The following is a 14,373-nucleotide window of genomic DNA, read 5'->3' as shown; positions in this document are numbered from 1 at the left end:
CTATACTTCTAGAAATAGTCACTTTACTAAAGTTTCCTGAACCATCTGAGACAGACTCTGCTTTCTGATTCATATAGAGGCTCACCATGGCTGTCACTTAACCAGTGCAAGAGAAAAAGTTCAACATTTTAACAGTGCTATGATTGCACGGTGTCTTCCCTCTGAATGTCTTCCGACTCATCACTTGAAGATCTGGGAGGTCCAAGGAGGCGCCCCCATGCTCAAGGAGAGTCTTGGAAAGGGCAGAGCCGGGGGCCCGGGAGGGAATAGAGCCAAAGGGTTAGAGGAGAAAAGGAAGAAGAGAAGGAAAGGGAAGGCAGACACGGAGCTAGATGGCAGAATAAAAGATTCAGGCCTGAGTTAGTCCACAAGAAATTAGGAGAGGCATCTTCTGGAACTCCACCTGTTGTGCAATGAACCCTACCTAAGTCGTCCAGTGGGATGGAGATGAGAGCTAGAGAGAGACCAGTACAGGTAACAGTCCCTAGACTGATAGTTCTGTGTGAGTAATTTAGCATTATTTCCAGATGAGTTTTCCCTGAGGCACCAAATCCTGACTCTCTCCAGCTCTCAGCCTCACGGTATTGTTCATCTCTACAAGCCAGCATGCCAGCAGTCCCCGGGGCCCCACTGAGGAGCCCCGCCTAGAGGAGATGGGCAGCGTCCCCCATCGTGGGCGGGACACTTTCCTCTCTGCAGTTGGCCAGGGCCAGCAGCCAGGCACTAACACAGGGGGCCCTTTGTATGGCTGTGCGGCCTCAGGGTGCCCTCTGTGAGTCATTTCCTGTTATTCTCATTGAGGAAGTCCTGCCATTCTTTAGAGCAAAATTTGACATTTTTACAGGACTTACTTCTGTGGCCTTTTGGTCAAGAGAAAAGGCAGGGATCCTTTCATTTATATTTACAAAGCCATTAATTGGCTCCTTTATAAAATTAGACTCCATTATAAGCTCAATTGGAGTGGGAGCATAGCTTTATTTAGTCCAAAACATCAAACGGTTTTAAAGGGCTCTTTTTTAACAGCCAAGTGTTCGGTGGCAAGCAGACTGGTGAAGTAGGCTGCACTCCCTTCTGCTGCTGAAAATGCAGGAGATGTCGACTCTGGTGTGCTCGCTGCTCACTGATGCACCTCAGGTGTGCCCAGCTACCCTGGAGAGAGAGAAGGGAATATGGAAGGCACCATCGAGAGCCATCCCCAGGTCCCCGCCTGCAGCTCCTGCTTCTGTCTTCAGGTACCCATCTAGCTCCAGCAAAGTACCAGGCTTGGAGGAATCCCCAAGCCTGATCCCCACTCCAGTCCAAGCCCAGGCACAGACAGTACTGGCTGCTCAGCTCACCACACTCGCTGCTCCCTGACCCTGTGGTCTGCCAGGCACTGAGCCTTCCAGAGCTTACCTCCACTCAGCCCAGGTCACAGAGCTGCAGGGATCAGCCGTCTCCCATCACTCACACCACAGTCTGGGACCTTGGAACCAGTCGCCTAAGTTACTTTGATTTCTCTCACTCCAGGGCACACAGAGCATTGAGAGCTGATGAGATGAAAGCGGGTCCAACACTACAATTTATGAAGCAGGAATCTGAGCCAGACTCCTCATGTTACAGGTGGAAAGACTGAGCCCAGAGCAGGAGTGTGGCTTTCTCCTGATGCTTAAATCAGGCTGGAGGAAGTGTTTCAGGTAGGCTCACCTGCCTCCTGTCACCTCACTTATGATACAGGCCCCAGCCCTTTAGGGAAGTCAAACTTTAACATGCACATGATTCACCCAGGATCTTGTTAAAACACAGAGTGTGATTCAGTAGATCTGTGGTGAGCCGAGAATCTTGACTTTGTCGCAGCTCTCAGGTGGTGCCAATGCTGTCGGTACACGGACCCCATTTGAGTAATAAGGTCCCAGACAATGGCAATGCTATGGTTTGTCCCTTCCAAAGCTTGTGTTGAGATTTAGTTGCCACTGTAACAGTACTAAAACGCATACTTTTGAGAGGTGGTTAGGCCACGAGGGCTCTGCCCTCACAGGTGACATTAATGCCCTTACAAAAGGGTGAATTCAACCCCCTTTGGCCTTTCTCTCTCTCTGCCTTTTCACCATGCGATGACACAGAAAGAAAGCCCTCACCAGATGACAGCATCTTAATCTTGGATTTCCCAGCCTCCAGAGCTGCAGTGAAATACATTTGTTCTTTATAAATTGCCCACTCTTGGATATTCTGTTATGGCGGCACAAAGCAGACTAAGACAGGCAGTAAGAGCATTGGCTTGGTGACATCAGGAAGCATCAATATTCTATGACTGGCTGTTACATGCATTTCCCTTCCCTGAGGCTCACAGCCATCAAAGGGCACAGCCAAGCCAGAGGCATCTATTTCCCACATGCCCAGTTGCTTTCCTACCTGAGGTCGCCTAGAGAAGAGCTGTGCGGTTAAGACTGCTGTTGAAAGAGAAAAAGTTTAGAACAGTGACAGACTTTTTTTTAAAGATTTCTGATAGCGGACGTCACTTACGGCTTAGTTTCTGTGGAAATGCTTCCCAGGGTTGCCTTTGGCTACAGAGACCAAAGCCAGGCCAAGGCGAAGCAAAGCTGTGGCAAAGAGGGCGGAGAGTGTGCTTCATATACATTCCCCCCTTTTTCTTGTTAAAAGAAATCTGATTTTCCTGGAGGCATCAAAGTGCCCAGCTTTAATAACTGAAAATTCTATTCTCCCTTGAAGCTAGGAATGGAATTTCACTAAGTTCTGGCCAAAGAAGAAGAAAAATCAGTGGGTATATGCTCTTGTATCCTTCACCTTCTCTTACTTCTTGCTGCCTGGAATTCAGATGTGAGGGTGGGACTCCAATAGCCATCTTGCGTCTATGAGGTACTCTAAAGAATAGAAGCTATGTCTTAAAGATGGCAGAGTCGGAAGATGAAAACAGCGTGAGCGCAGATGGAATCATGGATCTGCGGCATCATCCCTGAAGCACCAACTTCTGCATATCACACTATGTCACAATAAAGAGACCCACATATTCTTTCTTTCTTTCTTTCTTTTGAGACAATTTCACTCTTGTCATCCAGCCTGGAGTGCAGTGGCGCGATCTCAACACACTACAACCTCTGCCTCCCGGGTTCAAGCAATTCTCCTGCCTTAGCCTCCTGAAGTAGCTGGGATTACAGTTGCCTGCCACCATGCCTAGCTTTTTTTTTTTTTTTTAGTAGAGACAGCGTTTCACCATGTTGGCCAGGCTGAGATCCACGTCTTCTTTAAGGGACTCCTCTGTGGATCTCTGTTTCAAGCAGTTGTGGGGAATTTCTAACTGATTCTGTCATCAACCCTGAAAAGTGATACAACAATATATTTATGTATTCCATTCCCAGAATGAAATAATGGAATGGAAATTGGATTTAAAATGACCAAAAGTGGACAGATTTGTGTGCAATGAGCTAGAGACAGTGCCACTGTATCTAGGAGTGGGTGTGTGCGGCCTGCTTCCAGGCCTACAGCACCCTCATTCCAAGGACTCTTTGTGGCTGTCTGTGCATGGAAAACATGGCAGACAGAGGCTGCCTGGGTCCCACAGCCATTCTGCCAAATAGCAACAGGGTGACCATGGACCCAGTCGTCAATCTCTCCAGGCTCCAGTTATCTAAAAAAATGGAGACTGTAATGAAAAGACTTACTTCTTAGGGTGGCTGTGAGCATTAAATGAGCCACAGCTCAGTTAGCATTGATTACTATTACTATTTATTGCATATTTATAGTATGCATATTTACTAAATTTTGATGAGCCAAGATGGGGACACGAAGATGACATAAGAGTAGCCCTGTTCCCTCAAGGATCTCCCAGTTTCACTCCTTGAAGAGAGTTGTTCCATGCCTTTGTCAGGAAGACATTTAGATGCTGCCAAAGAGCAACCCCAAAGGCGAGTCTGCACCCCAGGACTCAGCCCCTGCAAGCCTGTAGGCAGACGTCCTACCAGCAGTGAGTTCTAAATGGATTTCTCCAGGACACCCAACTGTTTGCAGAGAACTGGCTGCTTCAGCATCTTGCTTGACCTTTCTCTTGAAACGTACATCCCTGACTCAGTTTTCTCAGCCCTAAAATATGAAAGATAAAGCCACTTATGTCCCAGGGCTTCAGGGAGAACTCAGTGAGGGCTTACAGGTCAGGGGGTCAGGTGTGCTGCCGGCCATTGGGTCCATGTCTGTCCCTCCCTCATGGAGTCCATCTGCTGGTCCCATCCTCATTGGGATCCCTTCTCTACACCTCTATGCTAAGGGGTCCAGCTGCCAGCCCCAGGCACTGCTTTGCAGAGGACTGCTCATGTGGGATTGAAGTATCCTTCCTGGTGCTGGGTGTGCAGTTGTGAGAGGAAGAGAAGTCCTACGGATAATTACAGCAAACCTCCACTTATCCAGATAAATGAGTCAGGACTCTGCAAGGCAAGGAGGGCAGCAGCTGCCTCTGAGGTCTGCCTGTTTGAGGCCTGTCTGTGCTCAGCCTAGGACTTGCTCCCAGAGAAAGAACTGGAGGAAGTGAGCCTTTCTTCCCCTCTCTCTTTTGAGAGCTGACTGGTCCACCCTGAACTCCTGGTAGCTGCCCCTTCTGCCACCAACCCGGATCAAGAAGATGGGGAGGGGAGAATGTGGCTTAGGGGCCAGAATCAAGCAGGAAAGGGTTCCTGAGAACAGACTCCTTCTCGCTCTCCTCCCCCTCTGACTTCAGAGCTGTGGCTTGCAGGACACAGACATACTTTCTTTTTGCCAGAGTGGTTCCCAGCTGATGGCATGTGTTACAGGTAAATTCAGGGGAAGGCCTGGAACTCATTCAGTAAATTTTATCGGCAGAACCTGGGAACCACCATTGCCCCTCTCCCCCTGCTACCCACTGATCTATGGGTGAACACTGTCAGTTTCAGCCCCCAACACGTCACACATTGAGCCCCTCTTCTGCACCCCAGCCCAGCCACCCTCACTGGCACTTCATTCTGGGAATTAATAAGATAATCCTATAAGGCTCTTTGTGTGTGACAAGAACAAGCATCAGCTGGCATCATTCTTAGTGTTCGTGCAATTCTCCGTGGCTCTCACCATCCTTTGTGGCACCACCCTCCCTCCATAGCCCAGAACAGCTGACTGCAGAAGGCCATTGCTGATGAAGGAACCCAGCATCACACCCAGATGCCCTGCCCTCTCTGCCTGTGCTGCGGCATGCCCAGGTCAGGATGCACCGCTCCTGTGTCTCAGAAAAACACACTAAGTGTATTTCTTAATGGTTTATGGACTCTCCCCAGAGCATAGTAGGTTTAGTGCTGCTGACGTAGTCTCTGGATCTTCTCCCTCCACTCTGTGTTCTGCCAGCATTCCCTTTGTGGACACCCATTACCATTCCAAGCTCGGTGGGAGAATGCTCAGGCAGGGAGGTGTGAAAGCTGCTTCCCCAGGATGCATGCCGGAGCTCCAAGTTGGGTTTCTTTCCCTCCATGTCCTGGAAGAACATGCCCCACAAGGTTAGCAGCAGTTACCCTGGAGTGGTGGTGGTGGGCGGGCGGGTGTGTGTGTGTGTGTGTGTGTGTGTGTGTGTGTGTGTGTGTGTTTCTGTGTGTCTGTGTGTTTTCGTAGGGTTTCTAGATGTTCCAGATGTAATGTGGGTTTTATGATGTATGATAATTTTTAAGGTTAGCAAAACCAAATAAATTACAAGATTTGGTTAAAGCAGAGGGACCAGACTACCCCAGGGGAGAATGAGAAGAACAGCGCCAGAATGGGAGGCCCAGGTCTGAGGATCTGTTCCTGCCCTGGCATGGATTTCCTGTGTGACCTTGGGCCAGTCCTTTCCGCTTTGTGACCCTCTGGTTCTGACCCTCTGGTTCTGACCTTTCTGCTTTCATCTGTGAAACAAGGAGGCCAATGAGATGAGCTCTGTGGTCTCTCACGGTGCTGACATTCCTTGACCTGCTCACCCTGTGGAGACACTCTGGATCTCTTTTGGCCGTGTTACTTTGCAGATGGTTAAGAAATATGCCCGCTGGCTCTTTCCTGCCTTCTAGGGCTGAGTGATACCACATACCACACACTAAGTCCCTAAGACCAAAACACTGCAGGGATTTGATCAGGGTAGACCACCAAATTCCAAGGAGCAGTGATCCTGAAGCTTCAGGAGGCACCAAAATATCAGCTTTAACACTCTATTCTTCCCCAAGCCCATCCCCAGGGAGGGACAGTATTGCCATGTCATAGGCCTACTGGACACAGATTGTGTGGATGCTCCTGGAGCAGGAAGGTGTGGAGTGGGCCAGGACGAACTGTCTGGGTCCAAGGATGAAGTGGGCATTGCCTGGAACAAGAAAGGGCAGAGACCTAAATCTTTTGTGCATCCTGTCAAATCTGGCTGGGGAGAAATCTGAGCTAGGTGTAGTGGGAAAGTTCAAGGAAAATTGCAGAACCAGAGCAACGTGGCCTCTTGATATAAAAGGGAAGCTGGACTGTAGGCCCCAGGTGTCCTGGCCCTGAAAAAAAGATGTCTTGTCAAGCAATAACCTACTGCCTTCAAGAAACCATGCAGGCCTGGACGATGGGCATGGCCACGGTGACGGCGGGGTGGGGGGAGGTTCAAGGCCAGAGCACCTTTCCCAAGTGTTTCAGAACTGGTAAGGTTGGCCTGGAGAGCTTCATTTGCTCCTGAGAGGAGGTAGAGAGAGAAAGAGCTCCAGAGATGAGTGGGGTGTTCTCATTCCCTGGAGGAATGAGGGCTCAGAGAGCCATTTAGTTTAATTTTATAGAAATAATGTAGCATTTCTCTACTATAAGGACACATGCACATGTATGTCCATTGCAGCCCTGTGTACAATAGCAAAGACCTGGAACCAACCCAAATGCCCATCAATGATAGACTGGACAGGGACAATGTGGCACATACACACCATGGAATACTATGCAGCCATAAAAAAACGATGAGTTCGTGTCCTTTGTCGGGACTTGGATGAGTCTGGAAACCATCGTTCTCAGCAAACTGACACAAGAACAGAAAATCAAACACCACATGTTCTCACTCATAGGTGTGTGTTGAACAATGAGAACATGTGGACTCAGGGAGAGGAGCATCACACACAGGGGACAGTTGGCAGCGGGTAGGGTAGAGACAGCAGGGAGTGGGGAGGGATAACGTGGGGAGAAATGCCAGATACAGTATGCACCTAATTCTAGCACCAGAGCATTTTGGTGAAGTAAAATTCCTACTTGCTACACACAGATCTTCAGATGATCTGAAGCAGGGTGACAGCATGGACGTCGAGTCATCTGCTGGCACAAGAGCCTTCACCAGGGTTTTGGCCCCGATCACTGAACATCCCCCACCACCTTCAGCCAGGTGTGCAGGCCCCATGCTCCTGAAGGAGTGGTACCACTGAGGACTGAATCACATCCTGCCAAAATTCACAGATGGAAGCCTAAACCCCAGTGTAATAGGACTTGGAGGTGAGGCCTTCAGGAGGTAGTTAGGGTTAAATGAGGTCTTAAGGTTGAGGCCCTAATCCGACAGGATTGGTTACTGTAGAAGAGGAAGAGAGAGCTCTCTCCTCTGCAGTCTGTGGGGTTTTGTTACAGCAGCCCAGCTTGACCAATACAGCACCCAAACCGCAATGCTCAGGCTCTGCATCAGAAGCACCCAGAGCGCTTGTAATAAATGCAGATTCTTGGAATCAACTTGAAACTTGCTAAAAAAAAAAAAAGCAAAAAGAAAGATCTTAGGAATGGGACTCTGGCTGGAATATGCAGTTTAGGATCACCCCAGGCAATTTCCGAAGTTTGACAGGCATTCATGTCCAGGTCTCCCTATCTCCCCTCCCTACCCTCCAAACCCCAAGGAGTCCAGATGCAACCATGTCCCTTCCAAGAAAGTTCCAGCCCACCCTGAACCCCCTCCAGGAAGTGCCCTGGATGGACGTTCTGCTCTGAATGCCAGGAAGTGCACCTGGGGACAGCATAGATGTTTGCTGTGTGCAGTCGCCTCTGACGGTGACAAAGGTCATGGGCAGGTGCACACTTTATGTCACCACAGTGGCTTCTCGAAAGACATCTTTCCCACATAGCTGCCAGCTCCCCTCCTGCACTCTGTTCTTCATTGGCCATAGTCACAGACAATTCTTCTGGAGTTACAGGGGTCAGGTGCATGAGCCTTCCCAGCCAAACTGTGAGCTCTCTGGGGGAGAGGCCATCTGAGTGTCCTCCCCTGGAATGCCAGCTCCACATACAACTTCTGATACAGAGAAAGACATTCCCAGCTGGTTCACTGCCCCAGCCTTGTGGCCAGCACCTGCCTTCATCTCTCAGCTGGTGGTTGATTCAAGGGTTAGGAGAGTACTATCTCTGGCTCAGGGGAACACGGCACCTTGGCGCTCCCCTCAGGAAACTCCTCCAAGAGAACAGGCTCCTAACCAGTCCCCCACCCAATTTTTCATCTTATTCTATTAATCAAAGTAATTATCTTTCACTGTAGAAAACCTGGAAAGCAGAGGAAATTAACTGCATTATTAAAAGTACATTTTTGAAACCCTCCTCTGCCAATTTCAACTTCATTCATTCATTCATTCATTCATTCATCTAGCGAATATTTGACTAACAGTTTTCTCCCCAAATAAGCATTAGAGAGAGAGAAAATAAAGGTCACAGAGAAATTCTCACTCTGCATGGAAATGCTAACATCATTTTTGATTTAAGATGTGTAGTTCATTTCAATTAAATATATATTATATTGAAATGCTCCTCAGTCTCATATTTCATCTTGAATTGAAATATCCATTAACATCCATTCCGTATTTCCTCTGTCCATTTAGATTAATTCCGAGCTCCTGATTCTCCTGGGCATGGCATAGCTCTTGGAACACACCCCACTTCTTTCAGCCCATCTCTGAGTTTTTCCTCCAGCTGAGGGCTAAGAGGTTTGAGGTCTCAAATGTTTTCTCTTCTAAAACCCTTTCTGTCCAGCTTGTGCTGAATCCACATCAGTCAAGACATTTTACTTTGAACATCACTCAGTGAAATGAAACGCTATTGTCTAAGAACTGTGCCTACAGATTTCACTGCCTCTGCTGATTTAAGCGTCTTTTCTTCCAGCTATTTTTTTCTTACTTTGAAATTATGAAAACAGGTATCAATTATGACTGTAAAAGAATTGTCATTTTAATGAATGTGAATCCATTTTGAAGATAATGTGAGCAACAGTGCTTCGCTCTCACCAGCACCACCCCCATCCAATCCTACCTGAACTAGGAGCTAGGGCACAAAACAAAATCACAGCTCTTTTAGTATTCAGGTTGGCATGACTTCAAGCTCTGTTCTGTTCACTGTGAGGGTGACCCTCTTCCCCAGAGCCACGTGCTCTACAAAGTTCACAAATCTTGATGACTCACTGCATGTGATGGTGATTTGGAACCCCAGGGTCAAGGTATCAATTTGCTGTGTTATAACTCTGTTAAACCCTTTCCTCCCAAATGACTTCATGACCCCTATGTGGAGTGTCCCTCTTTCATTCCAGGAACTTTCCTGTCTCTGGAGTTTGAGGTAGGAGGTGGTTCAATGAATCTCATGCCTACAGAACACCAGGCTTCCAAACAAGTATGGTATTATACTTTCTTTTAGAACAATGGTTATTCAAGACCCTGAAGAGTCTCAGGAACCTTTGCCACTATGCCTCTTCCCCCTTAAATCAGTCCTCTGATGGCATCCACAAAGACCTTTCTAAATCATGATTCAAGCCTCACTGCTGCCTTCCCGAATAGAATGATTCCCATATTTCCCTATGGATACAACCCAGGCTTCACAATTTCCGTAGCTTGGCTCTCCTGTCCATCCCCCAGCTGTGCTTCCCTTCCTCCCTTTCCACTTCACCTCACACGCTGTGACTTCATGGGGAATGTTCTTGCATCCAGTGTTTTCAGGAACCCCTTCCTCTGCGTGGAGTGCTGCTCCCTCCTACTCTGAAATTTTCCCAGAGCTGATGGATCTCAGCACTGACCATGTGCAAGGAGCTCACAGCCTAGTGGGGAAACAAAGACTGAACAACTAATTCTGAAAATGACCACATTAATGTGTCTTGCAGTGACATTACCTGGAATAACACAAACTCACACAGACAGGAGTTGGCATTGGCTCTCATCCTGGGTGGTTGGCTCAGCCTAGTCACTTCATGGGCCTCGTGATACTGCAGCATGTGTGCTCTCCACAAGTGAACTGGGTTCCACTGTCACCAGGCTGCACTGTGTTGTAATTTTCAGCTCTATGGCCTGTCTTTCTTGCCCCTCCCTAAGGATGGTGACTACATTTCAGTCATCTTAGTGTCTCTAGGCACAGGCACAGAGGGAATGCTCTATTCATGAAACAAACATCACAGCCCCAAGTTCTCAAATCTACCTTTGGTTGGGGTGGGGAAGGTTTGAGAGGCTAAGGCACCAAAAACTCAGTCTTTCTTCTAAAGGCCCTGAGCCCAAGAGGAGCTACCAGAACTACAGGGCAGGTTTAATGTGGGCATCTGACCACAGGTAGCATGTGCCCACAGCCGTCCCCATGGGAACCGTGTCAAGCAAAGCTCCAACTCTGAGTGAGCAGCCTACCTCAGGTCTGCACTCCTTCCCGCCTACTGCAGCCCCAGGGCCCAGCAGGGTACCCACAGCCCCCACCTCAGGGCCCACAGGGGCTGCAGCTGCAGGGACCTGGGTGGGCAGGTTGCCACAGAAACCAAGCTGCTCATCCCTCCCTGGTGTCTGGAGTTCTGACAGGACTGCCAAGCTCCACCAAAGCATCCTCATTCCTGGACTCCTCCTCAACCTGTCCAGGGCACATGGTGAACACAGAGCTGGATCAACAGGCTGGGAGGTGCAGGGAAAGCAGAGGAACCAGGAAACTGGCCACGATTCTCTCCCTTCCACCTCATCTGACCACTGCTGCAGTTCGGAGTTGACTGACCCAAGGGTAGAAACCACAGAAGGCCAGAGTTACATCTGGGGAATTTTGGTGTCAGGAACCTTGGACCAGGAAATCTTGTTTTGACCTCATTCTGATATTTCATAGCCATGTGTCATTGGTGAAGCCTCTCAACCTCTCTAAGCCCAGTTTCTCCACATATAAAATAAGGACCATTTTATCTACCAGATTTTCATCAGGCTTTATTACTGGGAGATAAAGTGCAAGCTATAAAGACCTTGTGTGTATAAGGGGTTGTTACTATTTAGGTTAAAATATTACCTGTATTCAAAAGCATTCAATCAATGCACATGTGATAAAAGCTGGTGGATTATGAGAAGGAGCAATTCCTTGATTCCTCTCTTAAGTCAGATCCTCTCTACCTAGCTAGGCCTGGCCCTAAGGGCTGGAGATCTAGAAACAAGCCATGGGCCCTGCTCTGGAGGAACTCCCGGCCTCACAGAAGTGCTGTTTGTTGGCCTACTGTGTGCCTAGCACTGTGAAGCATGCCAGAATAGACATGGTCACACTTTTCTAAAGGAGCACAAATAAAACTTTTTAGGGAGATGAACACGAGACGTAACCTGTGAAACAGGCAGGAAGGCTGTAACTTGCCTGGGAAGACGACTCTAAGGCATGTCTGCAGCAGGTCCAGGAAGATTGCTGAGATTGCATCACAGGGGCAAACACTAGTCTGCATTACAAAATCCTCTGGTTGGCTAGAGAAGTTAAAAATAAATTGCAAAACATGTTGTCATCTGAGGAATAATTATTTTCTTTTAATATGCCTTTGTTCATTCATTGTATTGCATATTTTTTTCTCTCCCTCCCTCCAGAATGTAAGCGCTACGAGTGCGGAAGTTCCTCTTTTCATTTCAGCATCTTCAGCCCTGAGCATACATTTTCATGAAGCAGATTTCATGAAGCACTACCTAAATAATGCCATAGTCGGGACAACAGGCCTTCAACAAGGGGCTTGAAGGAGTGCTTTCTGTCCACAATGACATACGCACTTCTCTTTCGTTTTTTCTCCAAAACTCCTGCTGCGGGTGGTAGCACAGTACCATCCTGCCATGATGCCCTGTGCCGGGCCCAAAAGGTTCATTTGTGAAGAACACATGTTGCATTGTCCCGAGCCCATGAAGTGACTAGGCCGAGCCAACCACCCAGGATGAGAGCCAATGCCAACTCCTATCTGTGTGAGTTTGTGTTATTCTAGGTAATGTCACCGCAAGACACATTAATGTGGTCATTTTCAGAATTAGCTGTTCAGTCTTTGTTTCCCCACTAGGCTGTGAGCTCCTTGCACACGGGCGGTACTCAGTAAATATGTATTGAATGAATAAGTAAATGAATTCATCGACGAGTAGAAAATGAGTGTTCCACTGAATGGGCAAAAACTGGAAGCATTCCCTTTGAAATCTGGCACTAGACAAGGATGCCCTCTTTCACCACTCCTATTCAATATAGTACTGGAAGTTCTAGCCAGAGCAATCAGGCAAGAAAAAGAAATAAAGGGTATTCAAATAGGAAAGGTGGAAGCCAAACTGTCTCTATTTGCAGACGACATGATAGTATACCTAGAAGACCCCATTGCCTCAGCCCAAAAACTCCTGAAACTGATAAACAACTTCAGCAAAGTCTCAGGATATAAAATCAATGTGCAAAAATCACAAGCATTCGTCCACACCAATAACAGACTTAAAGAAAGCCAAATCAAGAGCGAACTGCCATTCGCAATTGCTACAAAAAGAATAAAATACCTTGGAATACAACTCACAAGGAACGTAAGGGACCTCTTCAAGGAGAACTACAAACCACTGCTCAACGAAATCAGAGAGGACACAAACAGATGGAGAAGCATTCCATGTTCATGGTTAGGAAGAATTAATATCGTGAAAATGGCTATACTGCCCAAAGTAATTTACAGAATCAACGCTATCCCCATCAAGCTACCATTGACTTTCTTCACAGAACTGGAAAAAACCATCATGAACTTCATATGGAACCAAAAGAGAGCCCGCATAGCCAAGTCAATTCTAAGCAAAAAGAACACAGCGGGGGGCATCACACTACCGGATTTCAAACTATACTACAAGGCTACAGTAATCAAAACAGCATGGTACTGGTACCAAAACAGAGATATAGACCAATGGAACAAAACAGAGGCACCGGAGGCAACACAACATACATACAACTATACAATATTTGATAAACCTGACAAAAACAAGCAATGGGGAAAGGATTCCATGTTTAACAAATGGTGTTGGGAAAACTGGCTAGCCATGTGCAGAAAGCAGAAATTGGACCCCTTCCTGACACCTTACACTAAAATTAACTCCAGATGGATTAAAGACTTAAACATAAGACCTGGCACCATAAAAACCCTAGAAGAAAATCTAGGCAAAACTATCCAGGACATAGGAGTAGGCAAGGACTTCATGAACAAAACACCAAAAGCATTGGCAACAAAAGCCAAAATAGACAAATGGGACCTAATGAAACTCCACAGCTTCTGCACGGCAAAAGAAACAGTCACTAGAGTGGATCGGCAACCAACAGAATGGGAAAAAATTTTTGCAGTTTACCCATCTGACAAAGGGCTGATATCCAGAATTTACAAAGAACTCAAACAGATTTACAGGAAAAAAACAAACAAGCCCATTAAAAAGTGGGCAAAGGATATGAACAGATACTTTACAAAAGAAGACATATATGAGGCCAACAATCATATGAAAAAATGCTCATCGTCACTGATCATCAGAGAGATGCAAATCAAAACCACATTGAGATACCATCTCACGCCAGTTAGAATGGCGATCATTAAAAAATCTGGAGACAACAGATGCTGGAGAGGATGTGGAGAAAAAGGAACACTTTTACACTGTTGGTGGGAGTGTAAATTAGTTCAACCATTGTGGAAGACAGTGTGGCGATTCCTCAAGGCCTTAGAAATAGAAATTCCATTTGACCCAGCAATCCCATTACTGGGTATATATCCAAAAGACTATAAATCGTTTTACTATAAGGACACATGTACACGAATGTTCATTGCAGCACTGTTTACAATAGCAAAGACCTGGAATCAACCCAAATGCCCATTGATAATAGACTGGATTGGAAAAATGTGGCACATATACACCATGGAATATTATGCAGCAATCAGAAATGATGAGTTTGTGTCGTTTGTAGGGACATGGATGAATCTGGAGAACATCATCCTCAGCAAACTGACACAAGAACAGAAAATGAAACACCGCATATTCTCACTCATAGGTGGGTGATGAAAAATGAGAACACATGGACACAGAAAGGGGAGTACTAAACAGTGGGGTCTATTGGGGGGAAAAGGGGAGGGCCAGTGGGAGGGGGAGGTGGGGAGGGATAGCCTGGGGAGAAATGCCAAATGTGGGTGAAGGGGAGAAGAAAAGAAAG

The 14,373-nt window shown here is 47.1% G+C and overlaps 1 long non-coding RNA gene across 1 annotated transcript; it reads right to left on the bottom strand.

The window, feature by feature from the left end:
* Positions 1–957: 957 nt before the first annotated feature.
* LOC118148843 (uncharacterized) lies at positions 958–10,184 on the bottom strand. Its single transcript, XR_004735859.3, has 3 exons — positions 10,108–10,184; positions 9,868–10,015; positions 958–1,149 (listed from the first exon to the last, which is right to left on the bottom strand). It is a non-coding gene; the product is annotated as an uncharacterized LOC118148843 (long non-coding RNA).
* Positions 10,185–14,373: the final 4,189 nt, after the last annotated feature.

The sequence above is a fragment of the Callithrix jacchus genome, chromosome 17, assembly GCF_049354715.1.
Source record: "Callithrix jacchus isolate 240 chromosome 17, calJac240_pri, whole genome shotgun sequence".
Lineage (NCBI taxonomy): Eukaryota > Metazoa > Chordata > Mammalia > Primates > Cebidae > Callithrix > Callithrix jacchus.
This window is presented reverse-complemented; position numbering and strand designations above follow the sequence as displayed.